The sequence below is a fragment of the Microcebus murinus genome, chromosome 7 (genome assembly GCF_040939455.1).
Source record: "Microcebus murinus isolate Inina chromosome 7, M.murinus_Inina_mat1.0, whole genome shotgun sequence".
NCBI lineage: Eukaryota > Metazoa > Chordata > Mammalia > Primates > Cheirogaleidae > Microcebus > Microcebus murinus.
The window spans coordinates 107,793,437-107,812,795 of NC_134110.1; positions in this window are offsets into that span (position 1 = coordinate 107,793,437).

The window sequence follows — 19,359 nt, forward strand, 5'->3', positions numbered from 1 at the left end:
GTTAGCGTAAGGGTTAAATGCAGAGCTAGGGTTAGGGTTACAGTTACGGTTAGGGTTAGGTTTAGGGTCAGGGTCAAGGTCAGGGTCACCCTCAAGGTCAGTGTCAGGGTCAAAATTAGCGTTAGTTTCTGGGTCAGAGTCAACGTCAAAGCCAGGGTCATTGTCAGTGTTCGGGTTACAGTAAGGTTAGGGTTAGGGTTAGGGTTAGGGTAGCGTTACTGTTAGGGTTCTGGTTATGATTAGGGTAAGGGTTAAATGTAAAGTTTGGGTTAGAGTTAGACTTAGGGTTAGCGTTATGATCAGGGTCAAGGTCAGGGTCGGGGTCATGGTTACATTCAAGGTCAGGGTCAGGGTCAAGGTCAAACCAGGTTCAGGGTCAGTGTTCGGGTTAGAGTAGGGTTAGAGTTAGGGTTAGGGTAGGGTTTCGGTTAGCGGTATGGTTAAGGTTAGTGTAAGGGTTAAATGCAGAGCTAGGGTTAGGTTTAGAGTTAGGGTTATGGTTAGGTTGGGGTCAGGGTCAAGGTCAGGGTCAGCTTCAAGTTCAGGGTAAGGGTCATGGTTACGGTCAAGGTCAGGGTCAGGGTCATGGTTAGCGTGAGGGTCTGGGTAAGACTCAAGGTCAAAGAAAGGGTCTGGGTCTGTGTTTGGCTTTGAGTAACATTAGGGTTAGGGTAGGGTTAAGGTTAGGGTTATGGTTCAGGTTAGGGTAAGGGTTCAATTCAGAGCTAGGGTTAGGGTTAGAGTTAGGGTTATGGTCACAGTGAAGGTCAGGGTCAGCATCAAGGTCAGGGTCTGGGTCATGGGTACCGTCAAGGTCAGGGTCAGGGTTTTGGTTTGCATTCGTGTCAAGGTCAGGGTCAAGGTAAAAGCCTGGGTTAGGGTCAGTGTTCGGGTTAGAGTAAGGTTAGAGTTAGGGTAAGGGTTAGGCTATGGTTACGGTTAGGGTTATGGTTAAGGTTATGGTAAGGGTTAAATGCAGAGCTAAGGTTATGGTTAGAGTAAGTGTTAGGGTTAGAATCACGATCAAGGACAGGGTCAGCGTCAAGGTCAGGGTCAGGGTCATGGTTAAGGTCAGGTTGAGGGTCCGGGTCATGGTTAGCTTTAGGGTCTTGGACAGGGTCAAGGTCAAAACCTGGGTCAGGGTCAGTGTTTGGGTTAGAGTAAGGTTAGGGTTAGGGATCGATTTAGGGTACGGTTACGGTTAGGGTTATGGTTAAGGTAGGGTAAAGGTTAAATGCAGAGCTAGGGTTAGGGTTAGAGTTAGAGTTAGGGTTAGGGTCAGGGTCAAGGTCAGGGTCAGCGTGAAATTCAGGGTGAGGGTCATGGTTACGGTCAGGGTCAGTGTCAGGGTCATGGTTAGCGTTTGGGTGTCGGTCAGGGTCAAGGTGAAAGCCTGGGTCAGGGTCAGTGTTCGGGTTACAGTAAGGTTAGAGTTAGGGTTAGGGTAGGGTTAAGGTTAGGGTTATGGTTAAGGTTAGCATAACAATTAAATGCAGAGCTAGGGTTAGGTTTAGAGTTAGGTTTAGGGTTAGGGTTGGGGTCAAGGTCAGGGTCAGCCTCAAGGTCAGGGTCAGGGTCATGGTTACCGTGAGGGTCTGGGTAAGACTCAAGGTCAAGACAAGGGTCAGGGTCTGTGTTTGGGTTACAGTAAGGTTAGATTTAGGGTTAGGGTAGGGTTAAGGTTAGGGTTATGGTTAAGGTTAGCGTAACTGTTAAATGCAGAGCTAGAGTTAGGTTTAGGGTTAGGGTCGGGGTCAAGGTCAGGGTCCGCGTCAAGGTCAGGGTCAGGGTCATGGATATGGTCAAGGTCAGGGTCAGGGTCATGGTTAGCATTAGGGTCAGGTTCAGGGGCAAGGTCAAAGATAGGGTCAGGGCAGTGGTCGGTTTAGTGTAAGGTTAGAGTTAGGGTTATGTTTAGGGTTAGGGTAGGGATACGGTTAGGTTATGGTTAATGTTAGGGTAAGGGTTAAATGCAGAGCTAGGGTTAGGGTTAGAGTTAGGGTTAGGGTTAGGTTTAGGGTCAGGGTCAAGATTAGGGTTAGCGTCAAGGTCAGGGTCAGGGTCATGGTTACATTCCAGGTCATGATCAGAGTTATGGTTAGCCTTAGGGTCTGGGTCAGAGTCAAGGTCAAAACCTGGGTCAGGGTCAGTGTTTGAGTTAGAGTAAGGTTAGGGTTAGGGATCGAGTTAGGGTAGGGTTACGGTTAGGGTTATGGTTAAGGTAGGTCAAGGTCAAATGCAGATCTATGGTTAGGGTTAGATTTAGCGTTAGGGTTACGGTCAGGGTCAAGGTCTGGGTCAGCGTCAAGGTCAGGATCAGGGTCATGGTTACGGTCAAGGTCAAGATCGCGGTCATGGTTAGCGTTAGAGTCAGGGTCAGGGTCAATGTCAAACTCAGGGTCAGGGTCAGTGTTTGGGTTAGAATAAGGTTAGATTTAGGGTTAGGGTAGGATTACTGTTAGGGTTATGATTAAGGTTAAGGTAAGGGTTCAATGCAGAGCTAAGGTTAGGGTTAGAGTTAGGGTTAGGTTCACGGTCAAGGTAAGGGTCACCGTCAAGGTCATGGTCAGTGTCATGTTTACATTCAAGTTCATGATCGAGGTCATGTTTAGCGTTAGGGTCTGGGTCAGGGTCAAGGTCAAAGACAGGGTTTGGGTGTTCCAGTTGGAGTAAGGTTCGAGCTAGGGTTAGGGTTAGGGTTAGGGTAGGGTTACGGATAGCGTAATGGTTAAGGTTAGCGTAAGGGTTAAATGCAGAGCTAGGGTTAGGGTTACAGTTAAGGTTAGTTTTAGGTTTAGGGTCAGGGTCAAGGTCAGGGTCAGCCTCAAGTTCTGTGTTAGGGTCGTGGTTACGTTCAAGGTCATGATCAGGGTCAAAATTAGCATTAGTTTCTGGGTCAGAGTCAAGGTCAAAGCCAGGGTCAGGGTCAGTGTGCATGTTAGAGGAAGGTTAGGGTTAGGGTTAGGGTTAGGGTAGGGTTACTGTTAGGGTTCTGGTTATGGTTAGGGTAAGCGTTAAATGTAGAGCTTGGGTTAGGGTTAGATTAGGGTTAGGGTTATGATTAGGGTCAAGGTCACGGTCGGGGTCATGGTTACATTCAAGTTCAGGGTCAGGGTCAAGGTCAAACCAGGTTCAGGGTCATTGTTCCGGTTAGAGTAATGTTAGAGTTACGGTTTTGGTAGAGTTTCGGTTAGCGGTATGGTTAAGGTTAGGGTAAGGGTTAAATGCAGAGCTAGGTTTAGGCTTAGAATTAGGGTTAGGGTTAGGTTAGGGGTCAGGGTCAAGATCACAGTCAGCTTCAAGATCAAGTTCAGGGTCATGGTTAAGATCAAGGTTAGGATCAGGGTCATGGTTAGCTTTAGGTTCTGTGTCAGGTTGAAGGTCAAAACCTGGATCAGGGTCAGTGTTCAAGTTAGAGTAAGGTTAGGGTTAGGATCGATTTAGAGTCGGGTTATGGTTAAGCTTATGGTTAAGATAGGGTATAGGTTAAATGCAGAGCTAGGGTTAGGGTTAGAGTTAGAGTTAGGGTTAGGGTCAGGGTCAAGATTAGGGTCAGCCTCAAGGTCAGGGTCAGGGTCATGGTTACATTCAATGTCATTGTCAGAGTCATGGTTAGCCTTAGGGTCTGGGTCAGAGTCAAGGTCAAACCAGGGTCACGGTCAGTGTTTCAGTTAGAGTAAGGTTAGGGTTAGGGATCGAGTTTCGGTAGGGTTACGGTTAGGTTTATGGTTAAGGTAGTGTAAAGGTCAAATGCAGAGCTAGGGTTAGGGTTAGATTTAGCGTTAGGGTTAGGTTCAGGGTCAAGGTCTGGGTCAGCATCAAGGTCAGGGTCAGGGTCATGGTGTCGGTCATGGTCAGGATCACGGTCATGGTTAGCGATAGGGTCAGGGTCAGGGTAAAGGTCTGGGCCTGCGTCTAGCTCAGCGTCAGGATCATAATTACGGTCAAGGTCAGGATCACGGTCATGGTTAGCGTTAGGGTCAGGGTCAGGTCAAGGTCAAAGGCAGGGTCAGGGTCATTGTTCGGGTTAGAATAAGGTTAGAGTTAGGGTTAGGGTAGGGTTACGGTTATGGTTATGTTTAAGGTTAGGGTAAGTGTTAAATGCAGACCTGGGTTAAGGTTACAGTTAGGGTTAGGGTTAGGTTTAGTGTCAGGGTCAGGGTCAGAGTCAAGGTCATGGTCAGTGTCATGGTTACTTTCAAGGTCATGGTCAGGGGCATGGTTAGCGTTAGGTTCTGGGTCAGGGTCAAGGTCAAAACCTGGGTCAAGGTCAGTGTTCCGGTTGGAGTAATGTTCTAGTTAGGGTTAGGGTAGGGTTAGGGTAGGGTTATGGTTAGCGTTATGGTTCAGGTTAGCGTAAGGGTTAAATGCATAGCTAGGGTTAGGGTTACAGTTGCATTTAGGGTTAGGTTTAGGGTCAGGGTCAAGGTCAGAGTCAGCCTCAAAGTCAATGTCAGGGTCATGGTTACATTCAAGGTCATGATCAGGGTCAAAATCAGCACTAGGTTCAGGGTCAGAGTCAAGGTCAAAGCCAGGGTCAGGGTCAGTGTTCGGGTTAGAGTAACGTTAGGGTTAGGGTTAGGGTTAGGGTTTTGGTTAGGGTAGGGTTACTGTTAGGGTTCTGGTTATGGTTAGGGTAAGCATTAAATGTAGAGCTTGGTTTAGGGTTAGACTTAGGGTTAGCGTTATGATCAGGGTCAAGGTCAGGGTCGGGGTCATGGTTACATTCAAGGTCAGGATCAGGGTCAAGGTCAAACGAGGTTCAGGGTCAGTTTTCGGGTTAGAGTAAGGTTAGAGTTAGGGTTAGGGTAGGGTTTCGGTTAGCGGTATGGTTAAGGTTAGAGTATGTGTTAAATGCGAAGCTAGGGTTAGGGATAGAGTTAGGGTTAGGGTTATGTTTGGGGTTAGGGTCAGGATCAGGGTCATCTTCAAGGTCAGGGTAAGGGTCATGGTTATGGTCAAGGTCAGGATCTCTTTCATGGTTAGGATTCGGGTCAGGGTCACTGTCAAGGTCAAAGGCAGGATCAGGGTCAGTGTTCGAGTTAGAGTAAGGTTAGGGTTAGGGTAGGGTTATGGTTAGGGTTATGGTTAAGGTTAGGGTAAGGGTTAAATGCAGAGCTAGGATTAGGCTTAGAATTAGGGTTAGGGTTAGGTTAGGGGTCAGGGTCAAGATCACAGTCAGCTTCAAGGTCAAGTTCAGGGTCATGGTTAAGATCAAGGTTAGGATCAGGGTCATGGTTAGCTTTAGGTTCTGTGTCAGGTTGAAGGTCAAAACCTGGATCAGGGTCAGTGTTCAAGTTAGAGTAAGGTTAGGGTTAGGATCGATTTAGAGTCGGGTTATGGTTAAGCTTATGGTTAAGATAGGGTATAGGTTAAATGCAGAGCTAGGGTTAGGGTTAGAGTTAGAGTTAGGGTTAGGGTCAGGGTCAAGATTAGGGTCAGCCTCAAGGTCAGGGTCAGGGTCATGGTTACATTCAATGTCATTGTCAGAGTCATGGTTAGCCTTAGGGTCTGGGTCAGAGTCAAGGTCAAACCAGGGTCACGGTCAGTGTTTCAGTTAGAGTAAGGTTAGGGTTAGGGATCGAGTTTCGGTAGGGTTACGGTTAGGTTTATGGTTAAGGTAGTGTAAAGGTCAAATGCAGAGCTAGGGTTAGGGTTAGATTTAGCGTTAGGGTTAGGTTCAGGGTCAAGGTCTGGGTCAGCATCAAGGTCAGGGTCAGGGTCATGGTGTCGGTCATGGTCAGGATCACGGTCATGGTTAGCGATAGGGTCAGGGTCAGGGTAAAGGTCTGGGCCTGCGTCTAGCTCAGCGTCAGGATCATAATTACGGTCAAGGTCAGGATCACGGTCATGGTTAGCGTTAGGGTCAGGGTCAGGTCAAGGTCAAAGGCAGGGTCAGGGTCATTGTTCGGGTTAGAATAAGGTTAGAGTTAGGGTTAGGGTAGGGTTACGGTTATGGTTATGTTTAAGGTTAGGGTAAGTGTTAAATGCAGACCTGGGTTAAGGTTACAGTTAGGGTTAGGGTTAGGTTTAGTGTCAGGGTCAGGGTCAGAGTCAAGGTCATGGTCAGTGTCATGGCTACTTTCAAGGTCATGGTCAGGGGCATGGTTAGCGTTAGGTTCTGGGTCAGGGTCAAGGTCAAAACCTGGGTCAAGGTCAGTGTTCCGGTTGGAGTAATGTTCTAGTTAGGGTTAGGGTAGGGTTAGGGTAGGGTTATGGTTAGCGTTATGGTTCAGGTTAGCGTAAGGGTTAAATGCATAGCTAGGGTTAGGGTTACAGTTGCATTTAGGGTTAGGTTTAGGGTCAGGGTCAAGGTCAGAGTCAGCCTCAAAGTCAATGTCAGGGTCATGGTTACATTCAAGGTCATGATCAGGGTCAAAATCAGCACTAGGTTCAGGGTCAGAGTCAAGGTCAAAGCCAGGGTCAGGGTCAGTGTTCGGGTTAGAGTAACGTTAGGGTTAGGGTTAGGGTTAGGGTTTTGGTTAGGGTAGGGTTACTGTTAGGGTTCTGGTTATGGTTAGGGTAAGCATTAAATGTAGAGCTTGGTTTAGGGTTAGACTTAGGGTTAGCGTTATGATCAGGGTCAAGGTCAGGGTTGGGGTCATGGTTACATTCAAGGTCAGGATCAGGGTCAAGGTCAAACGAGGTTCAGGGTCAGTTTTCGGGTTAGAGTAAGGTTAGAGTTAGGGTTAGGGTAGGGTTTCGGTTAGCGGTATGGTTAAGGTTAGAGTATGTGTTAAATGCGAAGCTAGGGTTAGGGATAGAGTTAGGGTTAGGGTTATGTTTGGGGTTAGGGTCAGGATCAGGGTCATCTTCAAGGTCAGGGTAAGGGTCATGGTTATGGTCAAGGTCAGGATCTCTTTCATGGTTAGGATTCGGGTCAGGGTCACTGTCAAGGTCAAAGGCAGGATCAGGGTCAGTGTTCGAGTTAGAGTAAGGTTAGGGTTAGGGTAGGGTTATGGTTAGGGTTATGGTTAAGGTTAGGGTAAGGGTTAAATGCAGAGCTAGGGTTAGCGTTAGAGTTACGGTTATGGTTAGGTTTGCGGTCAGGGTCAAGGTCACAGTCAGCTTCAAGGTCAGGGTCAGTGGCATGGTTAAGGTCAAGGTCAGGATCAGGGTCATGGTTAGCTTTAGGGTCTGGGTCAGGTTCAATGTCAAAACCTGGGTCAGGGTCAGTGTTCGAGTTAGAGTAAGGTTTGGGTTAGGTATCGATTTAGGGTAGGGTTACGGTTAAGGTTATGGTTAAGATAGGGTATAGGTTAAATGCAGAGCTAGGGTTAGGGTTAGAGTTAGAGTTATGGTTAGGATCAGGGTCAAGGTCAGGCTCAGCGTCAAATTCAGGGTCAGGGTCATGGTTACGGTCAGGGTCAGTGTCAGGGTCATGGTTAGCGTTTGGGTCTCGGTCAGGGTCAAGGTGAAAGCCTGGGTCAGGGTCAGTGTTCAGGTTAGAGTAAGGTTAGAGTTAGGGTTAGGGTATGGTTACGGTTAGGGTTATGGTTAATGTTAGGGTAAGGGTTAAATTCAGAGCTAGGGTTAGGGTTACACTTAGGGATAGGGTTAGGTTTAGGGTCACGGTCAAGATTAGGGTCAGTGTCAAGGTCAGGGTCAGGGTCATGGTTACATTCAAGGTCATGGTCAGGGTAATGGTTAGTGTTAGGGTCTGGGTAAGACTCAAGGTCAAAGCAAGGGTCAGGGTCTTTTGTTGGGTTTTAGTAACGTTAGGGGTAGGGTAGGGTTACTGTTACGGTTATGGTTAATGTTAGGGTAAGGGTTCAATGCAGAGCTAGGGTTACTGTTAGAGTTACGGTTATGGTCACGGTCAAGGTCATGGTCAGTGTCAAGGTCAGGTTCAGGGTCATGGGTATGGTGAAGGTCAGGGTCAGGGTTTTGGTTAGATTTCGGGTCAGGGTCAGAGTCAAGGTCAAAGCCTGGTTTAGGTTCAGTGTTCGGGTTAGAGTAAGGTTAGAGTTAGGGTAATGGTTAGGGTAGGGTTACGGTTAGGGTTATGGTTAAGGTTATGGTAAGCGTTAAATGCAGAGCTAAGGTGAGGGTTAGAGTTAGGGTTAGGGTTAGAGTCACGGTCAAGGTCAGGGTCAGGGTTAGGGTTTTGGACAAGGTCAGTGTCAGGGTCATGGTTAGCGTTAGGGTCAGGGTCAGGATCAAGGTCAAAGACAGGGTCAGGGTCAGTGGTAGGTTTAGAGTAAGGTTAGAATTAGCGTTAGGTTTAGGGTTAGGGTAGGGATACGGTTAGGGTTATGGTTAATGTTAAGGTAAGGTTAAATGCAGAGCTAGGGTTAGGGTTACAGTTAGAGTTAGGGTTAGGTTTAGGTTCAGGGTCAAGATTAGGGTAAGCGTCAAGGTCAGGGTCAGGGTCATGGTTACATACAAGGTCATGGTCAGAGTCATGGTTAGCCTTAGGGTCTGGGTCAGAGTAAAGGTCAAACCAGGGTCAGGTTCTGTGTTTGAGTTAGAGTATAGTTAGGGTTATGGATCGAGTTAGGGTAGGGTTACGGTTAGGGTTATGGTTAAGGTAGGGTAATGGCAAATGCAGAGCTAGGGTTAGGGTTAGATTTAGCGTTAGGGTTAGGGTCAGGCTCAAGGTCTGGGTCAGCGTCAAGGTCAGGGTCAGGGTCATGGTTAGCGTTAGGGTCAGGGTCAGGGTCAAGGTCAAAGGCAGTGTCAGGGTCAGTGTTCGGGTAGAGTAAGGTTAAGGTTAGGGATCAAGTTAGGGTAGGGTTACAGTTAGGGTTATGGTTAAGATAGGGTAAAGGTTAAATGCAGAGCTAGGGATAGGTTTAGTGTTAGGGCTAGGGTTAGCGTCAGGGTCAAGGTCATGGTCAGTGTCATGGTTACATCAAGGTCATGGTCAGGATCATGGTTAGCGTTAGGGTCAGGGTCAGGGTCAGGGTCAAGGTCAAACGCAGGGTCAGGTTCAGTGTTCTGGTTAGAATAAGGTTAGAGTTAGGGTTAGGGTAGGGTTACGGTTACGGTTAAGGTTAAGGTTAGGGTAAGGGTTAAATGCAGACCTAGGGTTATGTTTATAGTTAGGGTTACGGTTAGGTTTAGGGTCAAGGTCAGGGTCTGCATCAAGGTCATGGTTAGTGTCATGGTTACATTCAAGGTCATGGTCAAGGTCATGGTTAGCGTTAGGGTCTGGGTCAGTGTCAAGGTCAAAGACAGGGTCAGGGTCAGTGTTCCGGTTAGAGTAAGGTTCGAGTTTGGGTTAGGGTTAGGGTTAGGGTTAGGGTAAGGTTAGGGTTAGCGTTATGGTTAAGGGTAGCGTAAGGGTTAAATGCACAGCTAGGGTTAGCGTTACAGTTATGGTTAGGGTTAGGTTTAGGGTCAGGGTCAAGGTCAGGGTCATCCTCTAGGTCAATGTCAGGGTCATGGTTACGCTCAAGGTCATGATCAGGGTCAAAATTAGCGTTAGGTTCTGGGTCAGCGTCAAGGTGAAAGCCAGGGTCAGGGTCAGTGTTCGTGTTAGAGTCAGGTGAGGGTTAGTGTTAGGGTTAGGGTAGGGTTACTGTTAGGGTTCTGGTTATGGTTAGGGTAAGGGTAAAATGTAGAGCTTGGGTTAGGGTCAGTGTTCGGGTTAGAGTAAGGTTAGAGTTAGTGTAAGGGTTAGGGTAGGGTTACCGTTAGGGTTATGGTTAAGGTTATGGTAAGCGTTAAATGCAGAGCTAAGGTTTGGGTTAGAGTTAGGGTTAGGGTTAGAGTCACGGTCAAGGACAGGGTCAGCGTCAAGGTCAGGGTCCGAGTTATGGTTAAGGTCAAGGTCAGGATCAGGGTCATGGTTAGCTTTAGGGTCTGGGTCAGGGTCAGTGTTCGATTTAGAGTAAGGTTAGGGTTAGGGATCGATTTAGGGTAGCGTTACGGTTAGGGTTAGGGTTAAGGTTACGCTAAAGGTTCAATGCATAGCTAAGGTTAGGGTTAGAGTTAGGGTTAGGGTTAGAGTCACGGTCAAGGACAGGGTCAGCATCAAGGTCAGGGTACGGGTCACGGTTAAGGTCAGGGTAAAGATCAGGGTCAGGGTTAGCTTCAGGGTCTGTGTCAGGGTCAAGGTCAAAACCTGGGTCAGGGTCAGTGTCCGAGTTAGAGTAAGGTTAGGGTTAGGAATGTAGTTAGGATAGGGTTACGGTTAGGGTTATGGTTAAGGTAGGGTAAAGGTCAAATGCAGAGCTAGGGTTAGGGTTAGATTTAGCGTTAGGGTTAGGGTCAGGGTCAAGGTCTGGTTCAGCGTCAAGGTCAGGGTCTGGGTCATGGTTAAGGTCAAGGTCAGGATCACAGTCATGGTTAGCGTTAGGTTCAGGGTCAAGGTCAAAGGCAGGGGCAGGGTCAGTGTTCGGGTTAAAGTAAGGTTAGGATTAGGGATCGAGTTAGGGTAGGCTTATGGTTAGGGTTATGGTTACGATAGGGTAAAGGTTAAATGCAGAGCTAAGGTTAGGGTTAGAGTTAGGGTTAGGGTTAGGGTCAAGGTCTTGGTCAGCGTCAAGGTCAGGGTCATGGTTACGGTCAAGGTCAGCATCAAGGTCATTGTTAGCGTTAGGGTCAGGGTCAAGGTCAAACGCAGTGTCCGGGTCAGTGTTCGGGTTAGAATAAGGTTAGAGTTAGGGTTAGGGTAAGGTTACGGTTAGGGTTATGGTTATGGTAGGGTAAAGGTCAAATGCAGAGCTAGGGTTAGGGTTAGAGTTAGGGTTAGGGTCAGGGTCAAGGTCTGGGTCTGCGTCAAGGTCAGGATCACGGTCATGGTTAGCCTTAGGTTCCGGGTGAGGGTCAAGGTCAAACGCAGTGTCAGAGTCATTGTTCCGGTTAGAATAAGGTTAGAGTTAGGGTTAGGGTAGGGTTACAGTTAGGGTTCTGGTTAAGGTTAGGGTAAGGGTTAAATGCAGACCTAGTGTTAAGGTTACAGTTAGTGTTAGGGTTAGGTTTCGGGTCAAGGTTAGCATCAAGGTCATGGTCAGTGTCAAGGTTACATTCAAGGTCATTGTCAGGGTCATGGTTAGCATTAGGGTCTGGGTCAGGATCAAGATCAAAGACAGGGTCAGGGTCAGTGTTCCAGTTATTGTAAGGTTCGAGTTAGGGTTAGGGTAGGGTTACGGTTAGCATTATGCTTAAGGTTAGCATAAGGGTTAAATGCAGAGCTAGGGTAGTGTTACACTTATGGTTAGGTTTAAGTTTAGAGTCAGGGTCAAGGTCAGGGTCAGCCTCAAGGTCAGTGTCAGGGTCATGGTTACGTTCAAGGTCATGATCAGGGTCAAAATTAGCGTTAGGTTCTGGGTCAGAGTCAAGGTCAAAGCCAGGGTCAGGGTCAGTGTTCGGGTTAGAGTAAGGTTAGGGTTAAGGTTAGGGTTAGAGTAGGGTTACTGTTAGGGTTCTGGTTATGGTTAGGGTAAGGGCAAAATGTAGAGCTCTGTTTAGGGTTAGACTCACAGTTAGCGTTATGATCAGGGTCAAGGTCAGGGTCGGGGTCATGGTTACATTCAAGGTCAGGGTCAGGGTCAAGGTCAAACGAGGTTCAAGGTCAGTGTTCGGGTTAGAGTAAGGTTAGAGTTACGGTTAGGGTAGGCTTTCGGTTAGCGGTATGGTTAGGGTTAGGGTAAGGGTTAAATGCAGAGCTAGGGTTAGGGTTAGAGTTAGGGTTAGGGGTAGGTTTGGGGTCAGGGTCAAGGTCAGGGTCAGCTTCAAGCTCAGGGTAAGGGTCATGGTTACGGTCAAGGTCAGGGTTAGGGTCATGGTTAGCGTTAGGGTCTGGGTAAGATTCAAGGTCAAACCAAGGGTCAGGGTCTGTGTTTGGGTTTGAGTAACGTTAGGGTTCGGGTAGGGTTACTGTTAAGGTTATGGTTAAGGTTAGGGTAAGGGTTCAATGCAGAGCTAGGGTTAGGGTTAGAGTTAGGGTTAGGGTCACGGTCAAGGTCAGGGTCAGCTTCAAGGTCAGGGTCAGGGGCTGGGTCCTGTCAAGGTCAGGGTCAGGATTTTGTTTAGCGTTTGGGTCAGGGTCAGGGTCAAGGTCAAACCCTGGGTTAGGGTCAGTGTTCGGGTTAGAGTAAGGTTAGAGTTAGGGTAAGGGATAGGGTAGGGTTCCGGTTAGGCTTATGGTTAAGGTTACGGTAAGGATTAAATGCAGAGCTAGGGTTAGGGTTAGAGTTAGATTTAGGGTTAGGGTCGGTGTCAAAGTTAGGGTCAGCGCAAAGGTCAGAGTCATGGTTAAGGTCAAGGTCAGGGTCTGGGTCTTGGTTAGCATACAGGTCAGGGTCACGGTCAAGGTCAAAGGCAGTATCAGGGTCATGTTCGAGTTAGAGTAAGGTTAGGGTTAGGGTAGGGTTACGGTTAGGGTTATGGTTAAGGTTAGGTAAGGGTTAAAAGCAGAGCTAGGGTTAGGGTTAGAGTTAGGGTTAGGGTTAGGGTCAGGGTCAAGGTCAGGTTCAGCGTCAAATTCAGGAATAGGGTCATGGTTACGGTCAGGGTCAGTGTCAGGGTCATGGTTAGCGTTTGGGACTCGGTCAGGGTCAAGGTGAAAGCCTGGGTCAGGGTCAGTGTTCGGGTTAGAGTAATGTTAGAGTGAGGGTTAGGGTAGGGTTATGGTTAGGGTTATGGTTAAAGTTAGCTTAACGGTTAAATGCAGAGCTAGGGTTAGGTTTAGAGTTAGGTTTAGGGTTAGGGTCAGGGTCAAGGTCAGGGTCAGCATCAAGGTCAGGGTCAGGGTCATGGTTATGGTCAAGGTCAGGGTCAGGGGTCATGGGTAGCTTTAGGGTCAGGGTCAGGGTTAAGGTCAAAGACAGGGTCTGGGCCAGTGGTCGGTCTAGAGTAAGGTTAGTGTTAGGGTTAGGTTTAGGGTTAGGGTAGGGATACGGTTAGGGTTATGGTTAATGTTAGGGTAAGGGTTAAATGCAGGGCTAGGGTTAGGGTTACAGTTAGGGTTAGGGTGAGGTTTAGGGTCAGGGTCTAGATTAGGGTCAGCATCGAGGTCAGTGTCAGGGTCATGGTTATATTCAAGGTCATGGTCAGGGTACTGTTTAGCCTTAGGGTTTGGTCAGAGTCAAGGTCAAACCAGGGTCAGGGTCAGTGTATGATTTAGAGTAAGGTTTGGGTTAGGGATCGAGTTAGGGTAGGGTTACTGTTAGGGTTATGGTTAAGGTAAGGTAAAGGTCAAATGCAGAGCTAGGGTTAGGGTTACAGTTAGGGTTAGGGTCAGGGTCACGGTCAGGGTCAGTGTCAGTGTCATGGTTTGCGTTTGGGTCTCGGTCAGGGTCATGGTGAAAGCCTGGGTCAGGGTCAGTGTTCGGGTTAGAGTAAGGTTAGATTTAGGGTAAGGGTTAGGGTAGGGTTACGGTTAGCGTTATGGTTAAGGTTAGCGTAAGGGTTAAATGCAGACCTAGGGTTCGTGTTAGAGTTAGGGTTAGGGTTAGAGTTAGGGTTAGGGTCACAGTCAAGGTCAGGGGCAGCATCAAGGTCAGGGTCAGGGTCATGGTTACATTCCAGGTCATGGTCAGAGTCATGGGTAGCCTTAGGGTCTGGGTAAGAGTCAAGGTCAAACCAGGGTCAGTGTCAGGGTTTGAGTTAGATTAAGGTTGGGGTTAGGGATCGAGTTAGGGTAGGGTTACGGTTAGGGTTATGGTTAAGTTAGGGTAAAGGTTAAATGCAGAGCTAGGGTTAGGGTTAGAGTTAGGGTTAGGTTTAGGGTCAGAGTCAAGATCTGGGTCAGCGTCAAGGTCAGCGTCAGGGTCATGGTAACGGTCAAGGTCAGGATCGCGGTCATGGTTAGCGTAGGGTCAGGGTCAGGGTCAAGTCAAAGACAGGGTCAGGGTCAGTGTTCGGGTTAGAATAAGGTTACAGTTAGTGTTAGGGTAGGGATACGGTTAGGGTTATGGTTAAGGTTAGGGTAAGGGTTAAATGCAGACCTAGGGTTAAGGTTACAGTTAGGGATAGGGTAAGGTTTAGGGTCAGGGTCAGGGTCAAGATCATGGTCAGGGTCATGGTTAGCGTTAGGGTCAGGGTCAAGGTCAAAGACAGGGTCAGGGTCAGTGGTCAGTTTAGAGTAAGGTTAGAGTTAGGGTTAGCTTTATGGTTAGGGTAGGGATACGGTTAGGGTTATGGTTAATGTTAGGGTAAGGGTTAAATGCAGAGCTAAGGTTAGGGTTACAGTTAGGGTTAGAGTTAGGTTTATGGTCAGGGTCAAGATAAGCGTCAGTGTCAAGGTCAGTTTCAGGGTCTTGGTTACATTCAACGTCATGGTCAGAGTCATGGTTAGCGTTAGGGTCTGGGTTAGAGTCAAGGTCAAACCAGGGTCAGGGTCAGTGTTTGAGTTAGAGTAAGGTTAGGGTTAGGGATCGAGTTAGGGTAGGGTTACGGTTGGGTTTATGGTTAATGTATGGTAAAAGTCAAATGCAGTGCTAGGGTTAGGGTTAGAGTTAGGGTTAGTGTTAGAGTCACGGTCAAGTCTGTGGCAGCTTCAAGGTCAGGACCCGGGTCATGGTTACGGTCAAGGTCAGGATCTCGGTCATGGTTAGCGTTAGGGTCAGGGTCAGGGTCAAGGTCAAAGGCAGGGTCAGGGTCAGTGTTTGAGTTACAGTAAGATTAGGGTTAGGGATCGAGTTAGGGTAGGGTTATGGTTAGGGTTATGGTTAAGATAGGGTAAAGGTTAAATGCAGAGCTAGGGTTAGGTTACAGTTAGGGTTAGGATTAGGGTCAGGGTCAAGGTCAGGGTCAGCGTCTAATTCAGGGTCAGGGTCATGGTTACGGTTAGGGTCAGTGTCAGATCATGGTTAGCGTTTGGGTCTCGGTCAGGGTCAAGGAGAAAGCCTGGGTTAGGGTCAGTGTTCGGGTTAGAGTAAGGTTAGAGTTAGGGTTAGGGTAGAGTTACTGTTAGGGTTATGGTTAAAGTTAGCATAACGGTTAAATGGAGAGCTAGGTTTAGGTTTAGAGTTAGTTTAGGGTTAGGGTCTGAGTCAAGGTCAGGGTCAGCGTCAAGGTCAGGGTCAGGGTCATGGTTAGCGTGAGGGTCTGGGTAAGACTCAAGGTCAAGGCAAGGGTCAGGGTCTGTGTTTGGGTTTGAGTAACGTTAGGGTTAGGGTAGGGTTACTGTTAGGGTTATGGTTAAGGTTAGGGTAAGGGTTAATTGCAGAGCTAAGGTTAGGGTTAGAGTTGGGGTTAGGGTCACAGTCAACGTCAGGGTCAGCGTCAAGGTCAGGGTCAGGGTCATTGGTACAGTCAAGGTAAGGGTCAGGGTTTTGGTTAGCGTTCAGGTCAGGTTCAGGGTCAAGGTCAAAGCAGGGTTAGGGTCAGTGTTCGGGTTAGAGTAAGGTTAGAGTTAGGGTAAGGGTTAGGGTATTGTTTCGGTTAGGGTTATGGTTAAGGTTACGGTATGGGTTAAATGCAAAGCTAAGGTTAGGGTTAAAGTTAGGGTTACGGTTAGAGTCAGGGTTAAGGACAGAATCAGCGTCAAGGTTAGGGTCAGGGTCATGGTTAAGGTCAAGGTCAGGGTCAGGGTCATGGTTAGCTTTAGGGTCTGGTTGAGGGTTAAGGTCAAAACCTGGGTCAGGGTCAGTGTTCGACTTAGAGTAAGGTTAGGGTTAGGGATGGATTTAGGGTAGGGTTACGGTTAGGGTTATGGTTAAGATAGGGTAAAGGTCAAATGCAGATCTACGGTTAGGGTTAGACTTAGTGTTAGGGTTAGGGTTCAGGGTCAAAATCTGGGTCAGCGTCAAGGTCAGCGTCAGGGTCATGGTTACAGTCAAGGTCAGGATCACGGTCATGGTTAGCGTTAGGGTCAGGGTCAAGGTTAAACGCAAGGTCAGGGTCAGTTTTCGGGTTAGAATAAGGTTACAGTTAGGGTTAGGGTAGGGTTATGGTTAGGGTTATGGTTAAGGTCATGGTAAAGGTTAAATGCAGACCTAGGTTTAAGTTTACAGTTAGGGTTAGGGTTAGGTTTAGGGTCAGGGTCATGGTCAGCGTCAAGGTCATGGTCAATGTCATGGTTACATTCCAGGTCATGGTCATGGTCATGGTTAGCGTTAGGGTCTGGGTCAGGGTCAAGGTCAAAGACAGGGTCAGGATCAGTGTTCCGGTTAGAGTAAGGTTCAAGGGGGTTGGGTTAGGGTTAGGGTAGGGTTATGGTTAGCGTTATGGTTAAGGTTAGCGTAAGGGTTAAATGCAGAGCTAGGGTTAGGGTTACAGTTACGGTTAGGGTTAGGTTTAGGGTCAGGGTCAAGGTCAGGGTCACCCTCAAGGTCAGTGTCAGGGTCAAAATTAGCGTTAGTTTCTGGGTCAGAGTCAACGTCAAAGCCAGGGTCATTGTCAGTGTTCGGGTTACAGTAAGGTTAGGGTTAGGGTTAGGGTTAGGGTAGCGTTACTGTTAGGGTTCTGGTTATGATTAGGGTAAGGGTTAAATGTAAAGTTTGGGTTAGAGTTAGACTTAGGGTTAGCGTTATGATCAGGGTCAAGGTCAGGGTCGGGGTCATGGTTACATTCAAGGTCAGGGTCAGGGTCAAGGTCAAACCAGGTTCAGGGTCAGTGTTCGGGTTAGAGTAGGGTTAGAGTTAGGGTTAGGGTAGGGTTTCGGTTAGCGGTATGGTTAAGGTTAGTGTAAGGGTTAAATGCAGAGCTAGGGTTAGGTTTAGAGTTAGGGTTATGGTTAGGTTGGGGTCAGGGTCAAGGTCAGGGTCAGCTTCAAGTTCAGGGTAAGGGTCATGGTTACGGTCAAGGTCAGGGTCAGGGTCATGGTTAGCGTGAGGGTCTGGGTAAGACTCAAGGTCAAAGAAAGGGTCTGGGTCTGTGTTTGGCTTTGAGTAACATTAGGGTTAGGGTAGGGTTAAGGTTAGGGTTATGGTTCAGGTTAGGGTAAGGGTTCAATTCAGAGCTAGGGTTAGGGTTAGAGTTAGGGTTATGGTCACAGTGAAGGTCAGGGTCAGCATCAAGGTCAGGGTCTGGGTCATGGGTACCGTCAAGGTCAGGGTCAGGGTTTTGGTTTGCATTCGTGTCAAGGTCAGGGTCAAGGTAAAAGCCTGGGTTAGGGTCAGTGTTCGGGTTAGAGTAAGGTTAGAGTTAGGGTAAGGGTTAGGCTATGGTTACGGTTAGGGTTATGGTTAAGGTTATGGTAAGGGTTAAATGCAGAGCTAAGGTTATGGTTAGAGTAAGTGTTAGGGTTAGAATCACGATCAAGGACAGGGTCAGCGTCAAGGTCAGGGTCAGGGTCATGGTTAAGGTCAGGTTGAGGGTCCGGGTCATGGTTAGCTTTAGGGTCTTGGACAGGGTCAAGGTCAAAACCTGGGTCAGGGTCAGTGTTTGGGTTAGAGTAAGGTTAGGGTTAGGGATCGATTTAGGGTACGGTTACGGTTAGGGTTATGGTTAAGGTAGGGTAAAGGTTAAATGCAGAGCTAGGGTTAGGGTTAGAGTTAGAGTTAGGGTTAGGGTCAGGGTCAAGGTCAGGGTCAGCGTGAAATTCAGGGTGAGGGTCATGGTTACGGTCAGGGTCAGTGTCAGGGTCATGGTTAGCGTTTGGGTGTCGGTCAGGGTCAAGGTGAAAGCCTGGGTCAGGGTCAGTGTTCGGGTTACAGTAAGGTTAGAGTTAGGGTTAGGGTAGGGTTAAGGTTAGGGTTATGGTTAAGGTTAGCATAACAATTAAATGCAGAGCTAGGGTTAGGTTTAGAGTTAGGTTTAGGGTTAGGGTTGGGGTCAAGGTCAGGGTCAGCCTCAAGGTCAGGGTCAGGGTCATGGTTACCGTGAGGGTCTGGGTAAGACTCAAGGTCAAGACAAGGGTCAGGGTCTGTGTTTGGGTTACAGTAAGGTTAGATTTAGGGTTAGGGTAGGGTTAAGGTTAGGGTTATGGTTAAGGTTAGCGTAACTGTTAAATGCAGAGCTAGAGTTAGGTTTAGGGTTAGGGTCGGGGTCAAGGTCAGGGTCCGCGTCAAGGTCAGGGTCAGGGTCATGGATATGGTCAAGGTCAGGGTCAGGGTCATGGTTAGCATTAGGGTCAGGTTCAGGGGCAAGGTCAAAGATAGGGTCAGGGCAGTGGTCGGTTTAGTGTAAGGTTAGAGTTAGGGTTATGTTTAGGGTTAGGGTAGGGATACGGTTAGGTTATGGTTAATGTTAGGGTAAGGGTTAAATGCAGAGCTAGGGTTAGGGTTAGAGTTAGGGTTAGGGTTAGGTTTAGGGTCAGGGTCAAGATTAGGGTTAGCGTCAAGGTCAGGGTCAGGGTCATGGTTACATTCCAGGTCATGATCAGAGTTATGGTTAGCCTTAGGGTCTGGGTCAGAGTCAAGGTCAAAACCTGGGTCAGGGTCAGTGTTTGAGTTAGAGTAAGGTTAGGGTTAGGGATCGAGTTAGGGTAGGGTTACGGTTAGGGTTATGGTTAAGGTAGGTCAAGGTCAAATGCAGATCTATGGTTAGGGTTAGATTTAGCGTTAGGGTTACGGTCAGGGTCAAGGTCTGGGTCAGCGTCAAGGTCAGGATCAGGGTCATGGTTACGGTCAAGGTCAAGATCACGGTCATGGTTAGCGTTAGAGTCAGGGTCAGGGTCAATGTCAAACTCAGGGTCAGGGTCAGTGTTTGGGTTAGAATAAGGTTAGATTTAGGGTTAGGGTAGGATTACTGTTAGGGTTATGATTAAGGTTAAGGTAAGGGTTCAATGCAGAGCTAAGGTTAGGGTTAGAGTTAGGGTTAGGTTCACGGTCAAGGTAAGGGTCACCGTCAAGGTCATGGTCAGTGTCATGTTTACATTCAAGTTCATGATCGAGGTCATGTTTAGCGTTAGGGTCTGGGTCAGGGTCAAGGTCAAAGACAGGGTTTGGGTGTTCCAGTTGGAGTAAGGTTCGAGCTAGGGTTAGGGTTAGGGTTAGGGTAGGGTTACGGATAGCGTAATGGTTAAGGTTAGCGTAAGGGTTAAATGCAGAGCTAGGGTTAGGGTTACAGTTAAGGTTAGTTTTAGGTTTAGGGTCAGGGTCAAGGTCAGGGTCAGCCTCAAGTTCTGTGTTAGGGTCGTGGTTACGTTCAAGGTCATGATCAGGGTCAAAATTAGCATTAGTTTCTGGGTCAGAGTCAAGGTCAAAGCCAGGGTCAGGGTCAGTGTGCATGTTAGAGGAAGGTTAGGGTTAGGGTTAGGGTTAGGGTAGGGTTACTGTTAGGGTTCTGGTTATGGTTAGGGTAAGCGTTAAATGTAGAGCTTGGGTTAGGGTTAGATTAGGGTTAGGGTTATGATTAGGGTCAAGGTCACGGTCGGGGTCATGGTTACATTCAAGTTCAGGGTCAGGGTCAAGGTCAAACCAGGTTCAGGGTCATTGTTCCGGTTAGAGTAATGTTAGAGTTACGGTTTTGGTAGAGTTTCGGTTAGCGGTATGGTTAAGGTTAGGGTAAGGGTTAAATGCA